This window comes from Corapipo altera, unplaced genomic scaffold (genome assembly GCF_003945725.1).
Source record: "Corapipo altera isolate COAL_440 unplaced genomic scaffold, ASM394572v1 301, whole genome shotgun sequence".
Lineage (NCBI taxonomy): Eukaryota > Metazoa > Chordata > Aves > Passeriformes > Pipridae > Corapipo > Corapipo altera.
Window position 1 is genome coordinate 5,598,659 of NW_020884926.1, and position 20,590 is coordinate 5,619,248.

At 54.4% G+C, this 20,590-nt stretch overlaps 1 protein-coding gene across 4 annotated transcripts in view; it reads left to right on the forward strand.

Moving 5' to 3' along the window:
* Positions 1–7,190: 7,190 nt before the first annotated feature.
* The window catches only part of EPHB2 (EPH receptor B2), a 136,074-nt gene continuing 122,674 nt past the window's right edge, over positions 7,191–20,590 (forward strand). For all 4 annotated transcript variants that reach the window (XM_027658010.1, XM_027658013.1, XM_027658011.1 and 1 more), the window contains exon 1: positions 7,191–7,209. The gene's annotated coding sequence lies outside the window, so the exon portion shown is untranslated. The remainder of the gene's footprint in view (positions 7,210–20,590) is intronic.

The window sequence follows — 20,590 nt, forward strand, 5'->3', positions numbered from 1 at the left end:
CGGAGAATCCATTATGCCTGTCAATATTTGTGGAAATGAAGACGAACTGGACACATGAGAGCACGACTGTGTTGTTTGCCAGCGAGATTGAGGCAGTGATGTCAGTCCCACAGTCTGGTCTAACACCACCAGTAAATGCTGGGGAGCCTGCAAAGGTGTTGATCTGTTTGCACTTGAGTCCATGAGTTCCCAGTACCTGTTGCCCAAGAAAGAGCCCTTCCTAAATCATCCTTATTTGGGCTTGGTCCTTGCTGGAAGCATCAGCCACAGCCAGGCTACCCAGCAGGGCCTCCTGGAGCAGTCCCCCATGCAAACCCCTCCAACCAGCCCTTCTCCTATGCAGCCTGTGACGCTGCTCCCAGATACAGGGAGGCTTTTCCCTTGCCAGCAGCTCCCTCCTGAAAAGCCAGCTTCGAGGCACAGCCTCCTCTCCCCTTGGGCCAGACTGTGTAGTGAAATATAGGGGAGGGGGGATTGTGTTTTTACTTCCCTCCCATTCTCCAAACCATAACATCAAGCATAACAAGGAGCTGTATGGGAGTATGGGAAGATCTGTATGGGTTCAGTGCTGTGCCAGGATGCTGGAATGCTTTTGGCAGAGGCATTACTGGGACAGGCACTGGACTGTGCCTGCTGGGATGTTGCGGACAGCAACAGGGTAGAGCAGCACCAACTCAGGTTTGGTGGTTACTGGGGTCACACATGGTGGCTTCATTGTCAGCAGGGCAGGAGCTCCCTCCATGGATCCTCTGGGTGCACTGGTTCCGCTGGAGGGTGGCCCCAACCCCAGAGGGACTCCTGTGGAGTTTGATACAGCAGGGACCAGTCTGGGACAGGGAAGAGTGTTCAGACACCAGCTCCTACCCCAAATCTCACCTCAGGGCTGTTGTTTGTTTCCCCCATCCTCACTCAGGCTTGGATTTGAATTTGAATGGGAAGGAGGCAATTACTTCTTTTGCCTGGAGCAACACAGCCTGGCTTGTCTCCACTCTGAGCTGTGCAGGGAACTCCTGCTTTTCCTGGCCCCTCTGCAGGGACTGGGAGCTGGGAGCCTCTGCGCTGGACTGGACACTAAGGGGTTAAATCCCAGCCCTGTTTTTTCTGCTCTGCCTCCTTATGAGGAACAGCCTTCGCAGGGCTGCAGAAAGGCTCTTTCTTTCCCCAGCAGATCTCTGGGAATGAAAAGTCTGTGTTCCAGATATTAAATTACTCATAAAATAGTTGGCCTGTCCCCGAGGCGGCTCCGCACCCCCCCAGCCCCCGCCGCCGCTCTGACGGGCTGCTGATGTGCATCTGCATGTCACCTCCTGCTACAAGGTCAATCTCTCCAATTTAAAGCAGCAACGTTCGAAAGCGAACCAGATTTCAGCCGGAATTAGCTTCAAATGGAGCATTCAGGGGACTCGTGCTGGGAGGGGAGCGCAGGAGGGGAAGGACCAGCAGAACCGGGTGTGGGGTGGGGGCGGTCCTGCGGCTGCAAACCCCCGTGCTGGGGCACCCAACGCACCCCGGGGTCCACGGAGGGGCTGGGATGCTGCCAGAGCTGCGGGGATGCTGCCGGGGACCCCTAACGCTGCTCAGTGGGGTGGATGTGGGCGGGGACGGGGGGAAGGACTCAATCCCTCTCCCCTTCGCAGCTTTGGAAGCCTCGGCAGGAGCCCCTGGGTGTCGGGGAGCTCCCCCCCCCTCGCCCCCCTGGACCGGCGCGGCCATCGGTGACCTACAATCGGGCACGGGTGCGAGGCGGGGCGGCGGGGCCGAGGTTTCCATGGGGATGTGCGGGATGGGAAGCCTGGCCTGGTTCAGCTCCAGGCACAGCTCTCCTGGATGTCGGGGCTCGGCTCCTTCCGCTCCGCTTCCCGCTGCCTCCTGCCCTCCTGCGCCCGGCGCGGCGGTGGGAGGGGATGCGGGAGGGGATGCGGGAGGGGATGCGGGAGGGGATGCGGGAGGGGATGCGGGAGGGGATGCGGGAGGGGATGCGGGAGGGAGCGGCGCGAGCACGGCTTGGCCCTGCCTGGTCCGCTACATGTCTTTAACCCCTTGGGGGATGCACCGCAATGAACTCAGTTCAGTGGTTAATCCAAACAGTGGTTTGTGCCCCACCCATTGAGACCGGGTGGCTGCGGGGATGCTCTGCCGTGATGGGGATGCTCTGCCGTGATGGGGATGCTCCGCCGTGATGGGGATGCTCTGCCGTGATGGGGATGCTCTGCCGTGATGGGGATGCTCCACCGTGATGGGGATGCTCTGCCGTGACGCAGGACCAGGTTCTTGGCAAAATCCCAAAAGCAATGCTGGAGATGTTGACAACGCAGGTCTGGGAGAGCCTCACACAGTCCTGCTCTCCTCCCCAGAGGTTTTGTCTGTTCTGCAAGAAAAAGGAAAGGCACACCTTTTTTTTCTTCCACTACTGGCTCCTGGCAGTAACTGAGACTGGGGACAAATCAGTCACACACACCCCTCACCAAATGCCTCAGTTTCCCCACAGGGAGAACAGCCCTGCTCTGTTCTATATCCTGTTCTACCCTCCTCGCTGGAGGGGTGTGTGGGTTTCAGCCCTCGATTTGCCATGACCTCACCCATGTGAGGCTGAGACAAGCCCCCAGCCCCACCCCGTCACATGTGGACCCATGTGCCTCACCCGAGGCTCAGCTCCCATGAATTATCAAGCAGGGCAGGCACAGGAACCAGCACAAACCACACAAACAGAGCTCAACACTCCTCCAGCACGCAGGGCCAGAGCCATGCCCAGGCTGGGCAGGCAGTACCAGCGGGGAGGAGACCAGGATTGCTCTCAACAACCTCATTCTGCCCTTAAATCTTGCATTTACACACAGAGGGGGAAAAAACCTGAAGCAAGGCAGCTTGAAGCCCACAGCACAGCAAGATGTGGACATGTGCATAAGGAGGGTCCCTGGGTAACTGCATGCAGCAGGCACAGACACATACCTGGAATTCCCATCTGGTTTGTGAACAAGGAATATCTGTGAGCCTGCAATCCTGGCTGCCTGGGAAAGAGCAGGGGCTGGAGCTCGGGGATGAGTGCTCGGGTGGCAGCTCCCCAGGGCTGTGTGGTGCTGCCCCGTGCTCCCTTCTGTTCCCATTGTGTGCCAGGATAGCTTTTGTCTGGGGATGTTGGCGTGGGCAGTCACCAAGGTGACGGGAACGGGAACAGCAGCGGGTCATCGGCAGCACTTCCAGAGGAGCTGGGAGAGAGCTGGACAGCCCTGAACATCCTGGGAGGGAACTGGACAGCCCTGCACATCCTGAGAGGGAGCTGGGCAGCCCTGCACATCCTGAGAGGGAGCTGGGCAGCCCTGCACGTCCCTGAGTGAGTGACTCTTGTGGATGCACACCCACCACAGACTGCACAGCCTGGTGTCCTCTGCTGTGTGAGGTGACCCTGTGTCACACATCCAGCCCTGCAGCCTGGATGTGTGTCCATGAGGGGGGTCCATGAGGGCTGGGCAGAGGGTCAGGCTTTGGGAACATGAGGGGTTTGTGCACAGTTTTGGCTCCTGCAGGGCCCCAAGCTGTACATGGCACCAGGCAGCAGCAGTTGGAAGACCCCAGCATCCACTGAGACCTGGACTCTGCTCCTGTCACGACACCTGAGATCTGCAGAGCACCAGGGTGGTCCTGCCACTGGTGTCACCAGCTGCCTGCAGTGGAGCATGGTCCCTCAGGATGTGGGGGAAGAGCATGGGTCACCCTGGATGCCTCCTCCCTGGAGAAAGGCAAGGATCAGCTGGCCCTTCCTGGCCCTGGATGCTCTCCTGTGGCAGGCTGGGTGGCCAGGAGCAGGTGACCTGCTGTCTTTAACATCCATGTGGATCCACTACAACTGCTCCAACTCTGTCCTCAGGCTCAGGATGAGGTTGGGCAGTTCTACCTTTGTCCCTCAGTCTCCTCCTCCATCACATGTGTCCCTCAGGCCCGTGGAAAGCAAGGAGCTGAAGCTGTAGGTGTTTTGCTGACAGCAGTTCATACCTGCATCCTCACTGAGCAGGGAAAGAGGGGAAAGAAAAGCCTTTTTGGAGGAGAAACAAATGCCAGAACAGTTTGGGAAATGCTTTAGCACCTTTTGCCTTCCCAGTTCCAACATGCAGCCACCAATGGCTGTCCCAAAAGGCATTGGGAGGTGGATGCTCCTGCCATTTGCCAGACTGGAACCTCAGGAGAGGATACAGAGCATGAGTGAGAAGGAAAAGGTGAGTTGAGGGTTATCCAGGAGGTTTGTCCTCCTCCTTTGGACAGGCTTCTTCATGTTCTCACATGTTCTGTGTGGCTCTGTCTCTATTTTGTCAGCCTTTCCCCAATTTTTTTTCCCCCTCTAGTAAAATTAATTACAGGAACATTGGATGTGCCTGAACATTGTGCATTGGTGACCCCAAGGACCTCTACCCAGAGCATCTGAGCACCGTGAGCCTTGGCAGAAGGAAGCATCTCCAATTTATTATTAACACATTTTGGTCTCTGTGACTCTGGATTCAGTGTATTTCATTTTTAAAGGCAGTTTTGGTGCTGGGGTTTGCTCAATTTTTTTCCTACCAACATTAAAATGTGGGTGGGTTTTTCCTTGATCCTGGTTTTGCTGTGGCATTGTTCATGTCTAGGAGTGCTCACAGGGACTGAAGTTACTGTCACAGGAGACAAGGAATGTCATCCCAGGTTTCCTGTCGCGATTTTCAGACTCCAGCTGAAGATCAACATCCAGCTCAATGGGTTGGGTTCAGCTGCACGTCTGGCTGCTCACAGTGTGGCACAACCACTTGGCACAGGCTGCAAGATTCAGTGGAGGTTACAGCTGCTCTGTCTCTGTGGAGGACCACCAGAGGCACACCCTGCATCTGTATTTCTGGTCTCTTTGCCCTGCTGTCAGTGTGGTCCTGAAGTCCTCATTTCCCTGGTGCATCTACAGGTGTATCCTTCCCCTATGCCCTGTGTGCCCAGTCATAAAATCCCAGAATGATTTCGGTTGGGGGGACCTTAAAATCCACCTTGTTCCGTGTCCTTGCCATGGGCAGGGACACCTTCTGCTATCCCAGGTTGTTCCAAGCCCCATCCAACCTGTGCTTGGACACTTCCAGGGATGGGGCAGCCACAGCTTCCCTGGGAAACCTCTTCCAGTGAAGCCAAGGTGATCTGCAGCAGAAGGCAGGCTGTGCCAGAGGGAATTTAGGCTCCGTGGTCTCTTTTGCCAGGGGACAACATCCATCAGCTATCAGCAGCTCATGGTCCAGCAGTGTGGATGGTCTGGTGCATAGTAAACAGTAAGAAATTGCACTGAAACCCTATAGTGGGGACATTAATGACCAACCTCTCCCGTGTGTGCCCCCCAGAGTGGGTTTTCCATTTCTGGTGAGGTATGGAAGCTCTTGCCAACACCTTAGTTAAACACTGAGCAGCCCAGGCTGTTATTTAACCTCAACCAACCCATCATCCCCCTACCAGGGCCACCTTAGGTCCTGGGGGACACCTCAGCTGGGATGAGATGCCCCATGAGCATCCTCGGAGCCAAGTTCCATGGTTCAGGGCCACTTCACCTGTGGCTGATGCAGGACACAGTGTGAACACCCTGCTTGCACTGGAGATATTCCCAGGCCTGACATCTATGCCACATACCTGCCTCTGAGCAGCTGGCAGCAAACAGGGGAACGTGTTGGAGCACAGACCGAGTGGGAAGGCGATAGATGCGCCTGTGTTTGCTTCCATTTCCAGCCCAGACATCTGCTCTGGGGCCCCTGAAAATCCGAGACGAAGCCCAGGGAGCAGAGCACGTTTCGGGGTGGGCTGTTTGACATCTCGGGGCCGCCGAGGCTATTGTGCGGCTTGTTTTTGCTTCCCTCTTCACTGGGGGCTGTCTGCTGCCATACAAAGGGCAAAATGCCGCAGCGGGAGATGCCGTGCTCGAGCCAGGAAAACCCAGCCGACGTTTCCCTCCTTCCCTGTCTTTACCACTAGATGTCATTGGAAAAGCAACATCGCCAGCCCTGCTCGGCTCGCCGGGATGGGATTTTGGGGGGTTAACAGGTCCTTCGCCCACCGCCGGACGTGAAGCATCTTCCCAGCCTCCTCCTCCTCCTCCGTGGCTTTGTCTGTCTGCGGACCCTCTGGAAAAACCATCGCCGGGGATTCAGGGTTCAATGGACATTGAAATGCAACTGAAACCTTTTTTCCCAGCGCCTGGCTAAGCCGCCCGCTCGGACCCTCCCAGGAGGGAGCCGCACGTCACCCGCTCTCAAAGGGGCGACGCTGTCACGCCGGGACCCGCGGCACCTACAGCAATATGGTCCCCTCAAACAAGTCGGACAAACAAGGCCTTTATAGGCACTTTCTTTTCTTCTGGAGTGGAAGAGAGAGGAGCCGGGGGAGAACTCGGGGGCGTCCCACCGCAGCGGAGCAGCACACAAAGGCTCGTAATGAAAGGGGCGCCAGCAAATCCTCTTAGGGGCTTCACTGTGTGCACATTCATATCCCGGCCCCATCTGCCGGGGGGATCCCCGGGAGCGAGGGGGGAGCGGGGCTCTCCCTGCCCCTCGCCGCCAAAGCAACCAAAGCGCATTCAGGGAGGGAGAAAGGGATGAAAAGGAAGAAAGGCCAAGCCACGCCAGTGCAGAGCCGGGCTGGAAACACAGCTCTGCCGAGGAGGCGGGGGGTTGGCTTACAGGGGGAGGGGGAGGCAGATGTGGTGGCGACTGTGGGAGTGCCGCCCCCCCCCCCCCCCCCGACCACTCTTGGACCCCGGGGATGAGATGGGAGCGAGGTGGGCATGGAGAGAGCCTGGTGCCTCCAGACAGAAGAGCCGTGATGGCTCCCTGGGCACAGAGGAACACCCTCCGTGGGTTTAATGGTGCCTTGACCGGTGGAGACCTGCTGGGAACTGGTGGAGGATGGAAGTGACCTGGCCAGGTGGGGAGCCAGTGGGCTCATAATGGTGCTTGATCCCACACAAGCAGAGCCAGGCTAATAGGACTTATGTTTCTTCCCAAGATGGGGGAAAGCCAGGAATACTTTTAGTCTGGCCTGGAGAAAACACCTGTCCCTTCCTAGAAGCAGGTGCTGACTCAGTAAATGACACACATTGATACCCAGTTCTTGGTGCTGCAGGACAGCAAACATCCTGTCTCCCCTGGGTTTGGCTCTTCTTTTTCCTGCTCATCCTGCAGCCTTTGTGCATTGGTGAGCCCAAGGACGTGTCTAAACCAGGTCAGTCTATACCAGGAATTCGCTCCCTGCTCCCCCAGGCTCAGGGCAGCCACGCTGAGATGCTCAGACATGGGTGAGCAGATCTGAAAGGTTAGGTCAGAGTGATGGGTGGTTTTGGACAGTTGACCCAGAGAAGCTGGGAGCCCTGCCAAGGCTTGCACACAGCGAGGACAGAGCCCAAGTGACCTAAGTCCAGCCTAAGACCCCTGGGGGATGACTGATGTGCTTGCCTAGTGATGGCAGGGACTTGCACATTGCAGCACTGTGGCGAAAGTGGGGAGGATGGGATGTTCTCTCTCTCGTTTGGGTGAAGGATTTAATTACTGCAGCCAAGGCAGCTTGTCCATCCTTCTAGCCTGGAGCCAGTCCAGTCCAGGGAGTGGTCCTTCCTCTCTGGTGGCCTGGAGCCAGTGCTCCACGAGCCCTTCCAATTCTGCCAGGAGGTGGTTGGGTCGTGCTCTGGGAGAACATCTCTTTCCTGCAGGTGGGGGGGGATGTCAGGGAACATAAAATGTTGGAGAGGCAAAGAAAATCAGGATGCCCCAGGTCTCTTCAGGAGGCAGGAGCAAGACTGAGGTTGGGATGTGACTGCTTTGGGCTGTCCCATCAGGGTACCTCAGGTTTCCAGCCACATGGCAGAGGAAACCATTCAGGAGCGAAGCAGGAATGCAGGAGTACAGCCAATTCCCACCTGGGGACCTCCAAAGCAGCTCCCAAGCCCTGTGATCAGGGTGGATGACAATGGGTACATCCATTATCTGGAGGCTTCTGTTCTCTGCTGCCTGCAGAGATGACTCAGGAGCAGGTTGGGTAACTCCTGGTGCCAAGCTGGTGATGAAGGTCAGACAGTCTGTGTGAGGCTCTCCCGGGTGAGACAGTGAGAGACACAAACAGCGACAGACTGAGGGAGAGGGGGGGATGTTGGAGGGCACCGCCTGTCAGAGGGCACCACGGGCCACCCACACCAGTCTGCTGAGTGACACCCGTGGGAAGGTCTGCACAGCACCTCACCTGAGCTCCTGCTGTCATCTCAGGCTCTGGGCACTACCTACACACCCTTCCAGGGAGCCAGCTGGCTCACTGGCACAGCCTGGGCCATCCAGATTGTGTCAGGAAAGGTCTGTGGGAAGGACTCGGGGGTTTGGCTGCTGAGCATGACCATCAGATAACTTTGAGCTCTGGCTGGCCTGGCTGCATTTGAAAGAGCCAGCTGGAGCAGTTCTTCCACAGGCAGGGGAACAAGTTGTGTTTGTCCCGCCTGACTATTCCAAAAATTTTGTGAGGTGCGTGGGAGGAAGGAGGGGTGCAAGAACATCGTCGGTGACTCTTTGCACTGGTGATCCAACATCAGTGCAGGGATCAGGGAGGGAATGTTGAAAAAGAAAATGAGGAACGTAATAGTGGCCCTACCTCACTGTGTCTGACCAACCATTTCTGCTCCAGTGACCTCCACCCTTACCCCAGTCACCACTGCCTCCTTAGCAGGAAGGGCTTATGATGCCCCATGGAATGCAACCAACATGCTCATGAGAAGTGCTGTCATGGACTTATTTTCCAGTGCTTGCAGATTTCCACCTGCATCATACCCTCAAGCTTCCAGGGAAGCCTCCTCATAGCAGAGCTGCAGCAGAGTGAGTGCTCAAGCCCTGTAGAACATGCTGGTCAGGTTCAGGAGTGCCTGATGCCCACTGGACAGTGCTCCATACACCAAGAGGCCAGCTCTGAGAAGGGCAGTGTGAGGCACTTCATGGTGAGATGCAGTTTTTGACATAAACTGTTGCCAAGGGTACTTTCGTAGAATCACAGAATGGTTTGGGTTAGAAGCGACCTTAAAGGTCAACTTATTCCAACCCCCCTGCCATGGACAGGGGCACCTTCCACTAGACCAGGTTGCTCCAAGCCCTATTGCACTCCCTGCACATCAGCCTGGCTAGGAGCCCTTGGCACTGATCCAGAGTCAGGGGTGGATTTCTGTGCCTCTGGTGGAAGGCAGTATATGGGATTTTTTATTTCCCTTATTCTGAAGAGAGCACTTTGAGTGTCTTCAGCCCCCACCAAATGCAGACAAGCTTCTGTTGATCCCATGGAGCTCACATCCCGTGGCAGCGAGCTCCCAGGCAATCACTTGGCGTGTGAAAGTATATCCCTGACGAAAAGGATCAGAGATTGCATCAGAAGGCATCGAACATCCCCTCCTGGAGGCCAGCGAAGCCTCCACGAGAGCGAGAAACGCTGCTGACGTTTTGCTGTGTGTGATTCCAGCAGGACATGGGAGGCTGAGCGCCAGGTGCTGTGCTGGCTGGCACACCCGGCAGGTTCCGCTTCCACCAGGCAGGATCCGAGCAGGGCGCTCAGATCCGCGCCAGTCGCCAAATCCGAAGTGCCTGATGTTTTCCGACAGCCCCTTCTCCCCTCATCCTCACGGCAGACTCTGGCTCGCCCTTCACTCAGCAGCTCGTGCAACGTCGCTCCCCGCAGTTGCACATATTTCTTGTCTTGGCTCTCCTCCCCTTCCTCCGGCAGGCCTGGATCTGCTGGGAGGAGCAGCTCCTTCCTGGAGCCCCTAAAGGCGGGTGGGATGGGCTCCTACAGGCAGCCACCGAGGTCTCTGGGCTGCTGAGTGATGCTCTCCTTCCACTCCTGCATCCTCGCGGTGCTGCGGTGACAGGGACGGGATCCCGCAGGGATGGGAGAGCTGTAATTGCAATCCCACTGACTGCCACGCTGCCTTGGAGCTGGACTCGCGGCAGCTCCCGGAGGTTTCTGGCACCGGCAGTGTCCCTGTTGGCAGTGCTCCCCCCGCCCCGGGGCCGCGCTGTTTGCTTATCTAGTGCCGTGATTTAACACAGACGCAGGAACTCACACACTCTCTCCCAGTCTCCTTCAAATTACTTTATTGCTTCCTGTCAACTAGCCGAGCATATCCTGTTAATATACAATCCCCAACGAGCCATTTTCCCAGCGTAATCCCCCTCCGGCAGATAACACGGCTCAGCTCCTGCAGGATGCCTGGCTCTGTCTAGGGATGCAGGATTCCAGCACCGGGCAGGTATTTTCCAGCAAGGTGGGGCTGCTGTGGTTGTTACTGTTAAAGATAAGCCCCAGTGCTGTGAGAGATGCTGGCACTCTGCCAGTCCTGTGTTATTCCCAGGGCTCCATCCACTGGTGACCTTGCTCAGCCGATGCCAAGTGCTGTCCCATGCTGGGTAGCAGCAAGGCTCCTGGTGCTGGAGCCTTTCTCCCAGCTCTCCCATCCCTGCTCCTGAGGTCTCTCCCAGTCCAGAGATGTGTCTTTATCCACCTGCAGCAGTGGGACAGCAATTGAATCACAGAGTGACAGAATCATTACAGTTGGGAAAGACCTCCAAGATCAAGTCCAAACTTCCATCAAACACCATGGCTGCTAAGCCATATCCATGTCCATATCCATATGGCTTCAGGCACTGCAGGAATAATTAGCTGTTCCTTTTGCTGCTGTTTATGAGCTGTGTCCCAGAGAAGGTCGGTTCAGGAGATACCCATGCATCCTGGAGGTGGTGGTGGAAACTCACGTGACCCACTAGGTCAGGGTAGACATGGCTGTGTCTGGTCAGATCCTGGAAACGCTCCAAGGGATTTCCTGCAATCCCAGGTTTCCTCAGGCCAGGTGAGTCTTGGAGCTGGCAGTGTCCTATCACCCACCCTGAGGCACTGTGGACTCTCAGCACCACTTGGATCATCCACCAGCAGGACATCTGCCACAGGCTGCTCTTGGAGCTAACCTGCTGTGTTTCTCCTACCTCTTTCTGGTCCTCCATCCCCCATGCTCAGGTCCCTTGCTACGACATCTACGTGTGTCCTGACATTGCATTTGCAGGACATTTACACTGCTCTGCCCCATCTGGTCTCCTCCAGCCTCCTCAAGGGCTTCCTCCCTAATCCTGGTGTCCATCTGATGTCCCAGCTGAGCCTGCGTCCACAGAGAATTATTAAGAAAGTCCCTTTCAGAAAATACCATTGCGATTTTTTGACTCTGTGGTGTGGACCAGGTCACTTCAGAGCCTGTGCATCCCCCCTGTCCCTGTGCCAGGCAGTCCTGCTGCTCCTGGGCCTGTTGTGCACAGAGCAAGAGGACAGATGGAGGTGGCTGGGCCCTCCACTGTGGAGGGATGGAGACCAGGGCTACTCAGTGTGGGTGCAGCTGGGCTTTTGGGCTGCTCCAAAGGCAAACAAAGTGGGCAGATGATAAATTTGGCTTGAAGGTTCACCCTGTTCCTCTGCAGTGCTGAGGATACTGCCGAGGATGCCTGGTTGATGAGCAGCCAAGGCACGTAGCTCAGGCTCAGACAGCTCCCTTCTCCTGGGAGCAGATACCTGTGCTAAACCTCCCTGACAGAATCCACTGCATCTTCTGGGGACATTTCTTCAGCAAACTTTGGTATTTCAGGCCTCTGGGGGCTGTTCCTGGTTTGCCCCTTGTTGCAAGTTGAAAGTCACTGTTTCTGTCTGTCCCTTGTCATCAGCCTCCTCCTTTGGCCCAAGGAAAGGGAACACGTGGAGCCACACGACATGAAATACAGCCATATTTTTGTGGTTCTGTTTCCCAGGTTTTCCCTCGGTCCTGCCCTTAGGACAGTATCTTTGTCTGAAGTTGTGCCTGGAAGTTGAGGACAATCTTGGTGCTGGTTGTTGGTTTTACTACCAGCTGGATCTGCCCTCAAGTACTTGTGATTCTCTCTACACTTAACACCTCATTAGCTGGAACATCCACTTACAGAGCACAGCTTTGCTGTCTGAAAAGAAGGAAAATCCTGTTTGACTGAGACGTTACACAGATCACTTATCTCAGAGACATCTGAACAGCCGGGCTTGGAAATTGAGTCCAAATTAAAAACCAGTTGAGAAGAAGTATCTGTCCTCCCAGGTAAATCAGGGGCTGATTTATTTCCTCCTCAGTATTCCTGCTAAGCAATGGATTCAGCACAGAGCCAACCTGGCACATCCCTGCCTCTATATCCCCCCCCTGCTCTCCCTTACCTCCAAACTATTTTAATTCCCTGTGTGTTATTGATTCCTGACTTTTCCTTCCAAGAGCTTCTCCAGCCCCCACTTGAATCCCTACAAGTTTTGTGTATCCACAGCTCTGCTGAGGAGGTCCTCTGTTCATCTCCCACCTGTGTGAAGAACCTCCTTTATTCCCGAACCCCAATCTTTTAGACCCTGGACCTGGACCTCACACAGGTGTTATTTGATGGTCTTGATGGGAAAAGACAGAGAGCAGCCTCATCACTGTGCAAGTGAAGCTGTGGTTGTTTTCCCCATGACATCACCTGTCCTTTGGCACCTCCCTGCTCATTCCTATTCCTGCCACTTCTGGGGCTGTTGTTGCTGGGTCCAGCTCAGACTGGTGACCTCCCTCTGCTTACTCCTCTCTGCTTAAGCAACTACAACAACAAGGAACCCCCTTGATGCTCTGGGCTCCTTGTTTTCTTTAAAAAAATTTTGGGGAAGGACTTAATGGAAAGCCTTTGGAACTCCCAGCACATGCCAGGGACAGATTGCACTGACCACGTGTGTTTTGCCACACTGAAGGGCTCTGAGGAGTTGTGGAGCAAGATTCCCCTTTGGAGAAACCCCATGGACTCTCCCCTGGCAGATAGCACTTACCCTGAGGTCTTTGACTGTCCTCTGATACACGCTTTTTCTGTTTTCCAGGGACTTTTCTTATGGCCACCACAGTACCCATCAAGGCACCCTGTACACTCCTGGTGCCAGGAATGGCTGTGAGAGACTCAGCCCTGATGCCATGGCCGTGCAGGAGCAGGGACACCTCGATGGGTGCAGGAGGAGTCAGCAGCCCCAGGTGCTCATGAGAGTCCCCAGAGGAGGACTCAAAGAGAAGTTCCACAGAGTCCAGGCAGGACGCTGATGCCAATGGGTCGAGGGGATCCCAGGAGATGCAAGGACCAAGTCCTGGATGGAAAACAGCGAAGAGCCTCCTCCATTGGCCACACTGAAGGCTCGAGGAAAGGATGAACCCATGAGCTTTGTGACCATTGCTGCCCCCTGTGCTCGGTGCTCAGGGCAGGGGCCTGTGCCATGGCCTCTCTACCCGCTCTGCCCCTGTCCCAGCGGTGCCGTGGCACCATGACAAGGTGCCAGGAGTCACCTGAGAACTTTTTTGCTGGCAGGCCCCTCAGGAGGCTTGCCAGGGCAGCAACCCAAAGAGTGGGTGGACAGGCTGTTCCAGGGGCATCCATGCTCCATCCATCTTGGTTAATTGGGCAGTGCTTCCTTCCATTCCCTGCCAGAGACACAGACAGGCTCAGAGCAGGTTCCTGCTCCTGCAGCACAGCCAACACTCCTCCTGCTTCCCCTCCCTCTATGGACAGGAGTGACAAGGACAAGGGGAATGGCTTCCCACTGCCAGAGGGCAGGGTTAGATGGGATACTGGGAAGAAATTCTTCCCTAGGAGGGTGGTGAGATCCTGGCACAGGTTGCCCAGAGAAGCTGTGGCTGCCCCATCCTCAGGGTCCAAGGTCAGGTTGGATGGGGCTTGGAGCAACCCAGGATAGTGGAAGGTGTCCCTGCCCATGTCAGGGGGTTGGAACTCGATGTAGTTTAAGGTCCCTTCCAACCCAACCCCTTCTATAATTCTATGATAACTCAATACTAGAGATTATTATTCTGATGAATTGTCAATAAAAAAATAGTAAGTCAGTCAATATCAGCATGAGGAGCCTGTGCATGCACTTGCCATCCATCTTACTCTGTAGGAATTGTTCCAGCTCAGTCACATTTCAGTCCAGGCCTTAATGACATGGATATTCCAAGACCCAAAGGGAAAATGGGAAATGCCAATCATGCAGCACGAGCCCCATTCCCACTGACTCCTGACCTTTCATCTCCAGACCTCCTGGGGGGGGTTGTTTGCCTGTTTGCCTGCACACTGCTCTGCTTTCTCTGCGCCACCACATCTCCTGTAGCTTGCTTCCCTTTGGAAAGACATGGATAGAATGGTAGAATGGTTTGGGTTGGAAGGAACCCTAAAGATCAGCGAGTTCTACCCCCCTGCCATGGGCAGGGACACCTTCCTCTAGACCAGCTTGCTCAGGGCCCCATCCAGCCTGGCTATGATAACCTGTCTCTTTTCCAGATGTGGCTGCCTCCTTCAGGTCTGTATTTCTACAGCAATCACCTCTTAGGAGGAAAGAGCAATTTCTCACTGGGCTGTTGCCTCTGATCCTGTATTTGCCTTCTCATAAACTGCTACTGTCTCGGGGCACCAGAGCACTTTGCTCTCAAGTGCCTTCAACGTAACACGTAATGTTGCATTTTTTCATAGTGTTCATATGCATTTGCAAAGCTCCTACTTTTAACACCAGCACTGACAAATACCAGGTAGTTTTCTCCCTGGTTTCCTATTAAACGCCATTTCAGCATTTTCAATTTCAAAGATGCCACCCTGTAATTTTATAGTATTAAACATAGACCTGAGTCTGACTTTTTAGCTTTTTTACCTTCCTTTCAATGACTTTAAAACTATTTTCTTGAAGACCTCTGGACCTTGGGTTCCCTGCCACAAACTAGCTTGAGTTACATCCTTTTTTTTAAAAAAAAAGTCTTTACAAATGACAGCAATTAAATCAAGCATCCTTTTATGTTGTTACCCCTGTCAGTAGGTAATGCCTGGCAGTTTTTCATCAGAGGTTACCCACTGGGCAGATTTATTCTCTTAACATTGCTATTTCTGGCTATAATCAAGGACTAAAATGAAAATATCTTCCAGAATACAAACTCCACCTTCTGCCAGTCATGCCTCATTGCTGTAAAGTATTTGGGATTAGGTTTATATATATAACATGATATTTTGGTGATGGTTCCACCTATTCTTTGCAGTATATCTAAATACCGGTTTTTAAATGTGTTTTTTAAAACAGAGTGATACTTTATATTCTTGATGATTGCATTTCTCTACATTCTGGAAAGGTGGTGGTACTTGGTTGAAGGTTAGACTCGATAATCTTGGAGGTATTTTCCAACCTTAATGGTCATATGATTCTACAAATCAGGAAATCCTTGGTTTTATTTAAAAATAAATATGTAATACAATGTCTTATTTAAATTTGCCTACTTTTCACCATTTTCCCCTTTCTGTCTCTCCAAAGTCCTGCTTATTTACCAAAATAACTTTTTTCAAGAAGACCTGACATCTTTGCAGTCCCCCAGGAGACACTTTTACAAACTTTATTTTTCCAAAATCTGCTTTTAATTTTGAATGCGGGTCCAAATTAGCTGTTGAACAAAATATCCCAAATTTCCTGCTCGATTCGACAGTTTTAAATCTATTTTAAATGTTTCAAAAGCACCTCTTCTCTTTTAATTTGTTCCCATGGCTACCATTCAAAAGTTTCATTCATTTTCGGAGTGGAGAACCCTCCAAACCATTACTGCAGTTGACTTTCCCTTCCTAATTTAGCTAAACCCTCAGACCTCAAACATTGCAACAGCAACAGGAACGGTGTTACCTTCCACTCCTTGATCCTGGGTCCTCACTGCAGCCACCCTTGTCCCCCCAAAGAGATGAAATCCTCGCTTGAAGCTTTTCGGTGGCTCTGCCTCGTTCCTGGGGGTCCCAGTGCAGGCTCAGCTGCCCAGTGCCGTCCTCTCACCTTCCCCCTTCCCTGGTGCCAAGTTCCTACACACATGAATCCCTCAGGTAGCAAAAGATGAGCTGAGAAATGCTGGAGGAAAGAGCTGAAGGGGAGAGGGAGCTGCTGGTTCCCCCCTCCACAGGTCCCTGCAACAAGCTAAACAGGTTGAGTGAGGTGGGCTGTCCAGTGTCGCGTTTCAGCAGGAGTCATCCAGGGCCAGGTGCCCTCACCAAGCATAAAGGGATGTAAAAGCTTTATCTTGATTTGACTGTGTGCAGAGAAACCTCACCACAGTGACCCCAGTGGGGTGGGGAGGGCACTGGGCTGCAGCCAACGCCTGCTTGGGTGGTGGCCAGTGACTGGTTATGCCTGGTGAAGGTGCTGGTTTGTTCTGGGCTGACGGGGAGAGGTCTGAGATCCTTGAAAGCTGTGGTTTTATGGGACAGATCAGAGCAGGGATGTCGAGCTGTGAGGTGTTGGGCAGCACCCAAGGCTCAGCCTGGTGGTGGGGAGCCCCTCCTGCTCCCACCCTTCCCCCCCAAAGGACCAGACCTGCTTCTCCCTCAGTCTGCAGAGCGCTCAAGGTGCTGGGGAAAGGCAAGGAAGGACGGAGGTGACAGGTGGTCACCTCTGGTGGTGGTGACAGGCTGCAGTCACAGATATCCGTGGGGTTTCTTGCTGTTCACACACCCTTCTCAAGAGGTTAGAAAAACTGGCTATTGGGAACAATTCCTCCACCCCTGCTGAGCTGGGGAACATTAAGTAGGTGATAATATGCAGTCCCTGAGCGGGAGGGCCTGCTCTCCTCTGGATAGTGCTACTTCAGACAATTTATCACTCAAACAAAGAGGGAGAAAAAGGGTTAAACACTGCCCAGCCTCCCCAGCCAGCGGTGGCTTTGGTTATCTGCAGCATGGCTGCAGGGCTACATGGTGCCTGTACATGTTCGAGGATCAAGAGTTAAGTGTTTAAATGATAAGTGATATCTTAAAAACATAAGTTTAGCAATGAATCTTTACCGACAATACTATACTATTAGTTAATAGGCAGAATTAACTCACTGGCCTAGGGCCAAGCCCATCACAGCCAGAGCCAGAACAGCTGAAGTTGCTTTTCACTTGGGTTTTGCTTTTACAGGATTTGCTGCTGCAGGGAGACTCCAATTTCTGTAAAAATATGCTCATATTTTCCTCCTCCCAGCCTGCTCCTGGAAGCTCGAGGCTCCTCGGAGCTCAAGGGATTCAGCCAAGAGGTGGAGAGCTTTCTTCCTGCATGCAGAGACGTGACCAAGGGTGCTGGTTTATGACCAAGGGTGCTGGTTCCCTGCAGGGTGTCTCTCAGTGGCCCCAGACCAGCTCCCTGCCTGCTCTTGGTGGGACTGCACAGACAGATTTATTGCTCCAGGTGCCACCCTGGGACTCACTCCCCATCTCTCCCATCCCAAATAAACTGCCCTCTCCCTCGACTGGGGCACTGAGATTGACCAAGTAGCTTCCCTGGACCACAAGAGCGTCTCTTGAATGTCTCTGGTAGCTGAGGCTCCTTGGCATCACCAAGGATGACCAAGGCAACCAGCAGCAGGACAAGAGGGCACAGTCTTAAGCTGTGCCAGGGGAGGTTTAGGTTGGACATTAGAAAGAAATTCTTTACAGAGGGAGTGATCAGGCACTGGAATGGGCTGCCCAGGGAGGTGATGGAGTCACCATTTCTGGAGGTGTTTAAGAAGATATTGGATGTGGCACTGAGTGCCATGGTATAGTAGGCAACGTAGTGTTGGGTCAAAGGTTGGACTTTAACCTTGCAGAGGGTGAGAGGGAGTCACCTCCTCCAGGTGTGATGAGCCAAGGGCTTCATGTGCAAATGGAACCTGTTCTTCCTGCACCAGGAACTGAAAATGCTGCATTAAATGCGTCACCATCAAACCCACTTTAATGTCCCAGAGATGGCATCTCTCCTGGCTCTGTCTACCAGAGAACCACCTTTTGATGTAAACTAACACTTAGGTACAGCTGGAGGGGTGGCTGTCCCCTCTTTGTGACCCCATCAAGGCTTTACCTAATGCTCTCTGCAGCAGGGTTTGAGTCTCCTGCAGCTGTAGTGCTGCCCAAGGGTTAGTTGTGGGCAGCAAGTACCAGTAAAACCTATATAGCTTGACTCCCAAGGTGGCCACATCCATGTGACACAGTCCCTCGTCCACTTGTCACCAGATGGCAGCAAGGAGAGCATCATCAGCTCACAGTGTGGTGGCTGGCTGAGGACACACAGCGCTCCCTAATCTGTGACCAGGCCACTAAACCTGGTGCAGAGTGAGTGAAAGGCACAGGGAAGGGCATTGGAGGAGGTCTGGAGTCGCTTGTCACGGCGTGGGGCTTTGTGGCACTTGCTGGTCTGCTCAGAGCTAGTGGCTTGGTGACCAGAGGGGCTTGTGGCTTCAGGTCAGAAGGTGGATACTGGTGGCATTGCCTGGGGAACAGCAAGTTTGTGACAGTGACTGGAAACCTTGGCAGGCCTTCACATGGATTCCAAAATGTTGCAACAGACATAGAATGCCCTTCCTGGGAGCAGAGAGAAGGCATGAGGTGGGACCAGTGCTCATAGTTCATGACTGACCCTGAAGAGCATCTTCAGGGCAGAAAACAGATTCCAAGGAGCAACATAAGAACCTCAAAGTCAGTGCAGCAGCCAGACAATGTCTGCATAGTCCAAGATCCATCTCCATCAGCAACAGCCTAAGGGAATGCTAAAGGAGAAGAGAAGAGGTCTCCAGTGGCTGTTCCTTTGGAACAAAATTCCCATTGTGTCTGGCAGTGCAGCACTGGGGAGTGCTGCAAGAAAATCCAGAGGGTCTGGGTGTCAAATGGACAGGACTGCTGCTCTTGGGCTCGTAATTTGGAGAACTGGTGGATCCTCAGGGATATGCCTATTCAGAGCACTGCAGGACACAGCAACAGCCCTGGGATGAAGAAGGGTTGGAAGAGTTTGGAAGTGGTGAGTGCTTTCAGACATCTGATGGACATTGCTGACGGCTCCAGAGCAACAGAGAGTGAGGAAAGAGCTTGGGAAATGGGGTAGCCTGGGGCAGTGCTGGAATGGGTAAATAACTGCTGAGGATCCTTGGGATTCTAGCCCTGGAGAGGAAATCCTCTGGAGGCAGGAGCAGCAAGGTCACTGGCTGTCCCTGGCCTTCAGCCTCCTTCTTCCATGCAAGAATGTTCCCTACAGAGGCACTAAAGATGAAAACTTCGCCACACACAACGGAGCTGGGCCACAGGATTCTCCAGAGGCTGTTGTGTTGAACGCGGGGCCAACCTGGATAAGCAGCAACATCTGCAGTGACAGGAGCTCCCAAAGCAGATCAGAGCCTGCAGTTGTCCACATGGAGCTGAGGAAGCACATTTGGCTCACATGTATGGCCAACACACTCAGGGAGCTGTGACCTCCTCTAAACACTCCTGTGGAATCATTTCCTGTAGCCAGAAATGATGGGTCAAGGCATGGAAGACAAGGTGCTCAAGCTGCTGGTGCAGCAAAGGGACAAGGAAGAGCACAGTGAAGCCTGTACTGTCTTTTCCATGTCTTAGACACTTTGGTGAGTTGAAGGACAGAAATCCCTCCTGGAAGTCCAGTGGGTCTTCAGGTCCTGCCTACGAGCCTGGCACAGCTTGTGCAGAGCTCCGTGTTCAGGGTGTGACCTCCCTGAGAAGATTCTCCAGGACAGAAATGGTTCTCGCAGGACACATCTGACCCTACCTCCCAGCCAGCAGAAATTGGGACACAGCTCTGGGGGGTGAGCAGAGGGCACTGCCGGGTACAACATGGATGCTGGAGGGTTGGACGGGGGGAGGAGGAGATGTCAGGGTGGTGGTAGAGGGACCTCGTGGGGCAAGCTGTCCTGGTAGCAGTCACGTATGTCATAGATCCACTGAATGGTTTGGGTTGGAAGGGACCTCAAAGACCATCTGATCCCAACCCTCCTGCTATGTCCTGAACAGGGTTTGGCTCCGGAGATGCCCACAGGGCAGATGTGGCTCCCAGGCACCGAGGGGAGTTGGGGCTGTTGAGTGCTGGGATGCAGAGGTGGAGCTGGGTCTCATCTTGCACTTTCTGGGAAGGTCCTGCTTGACCCCAGTGGTGTCAGTGGGGCTTGTGACCAGCTCACAGCTGCTCTGTGCTTGAAGTGGGGGGGAACTCCTGCTCCATCTCCACCTGGGCCGGTCTCAGGGGGCTGGGATGGGGAGGGGAGGGCTGCTCAGGGCTCCCAGCAGCAAGCCACGGCTTTAACAACTCCTTGGATTCTTATTTCCTTTTTTTTCTTTTTTTTTTATCCTGCTGGATACATCCCCTTCTCCGGCCGGGAATCTCCTCACCGCCCCGCCGGGCAGCGGCGTGGGCTCAGCCCCGCGGGAGGGATGCTCAGCTCGTGGCCCGCGGCGACCGCAGGCGGTGCGAAGGGCGGCGGGGGCATCCCCGGGGGACACCCCCCTCCCCTTCCTCCCCTCCCTCCCCTCCAGCTGCCCCTCCGCCCCTTTGCCCGGTGCCGGCGGCGCAGCGAGGCGGATTTGGGCTGAAATCACGGCTTTCTCTGGATGATCGACAGCTCCGGGAGAAACCATCGGGCGGCTCGGGGGGAACCTCCCGCCCGCCCGCCTCCCACCCTCGCCCGCCCGGGGCCCGCCGGTCCCCGCCGCCCCCCGGCCCGGCGCGGCCGCCCCCTGTCCCGCCGCCCCCGCGGCCGGACGCGGGGGCG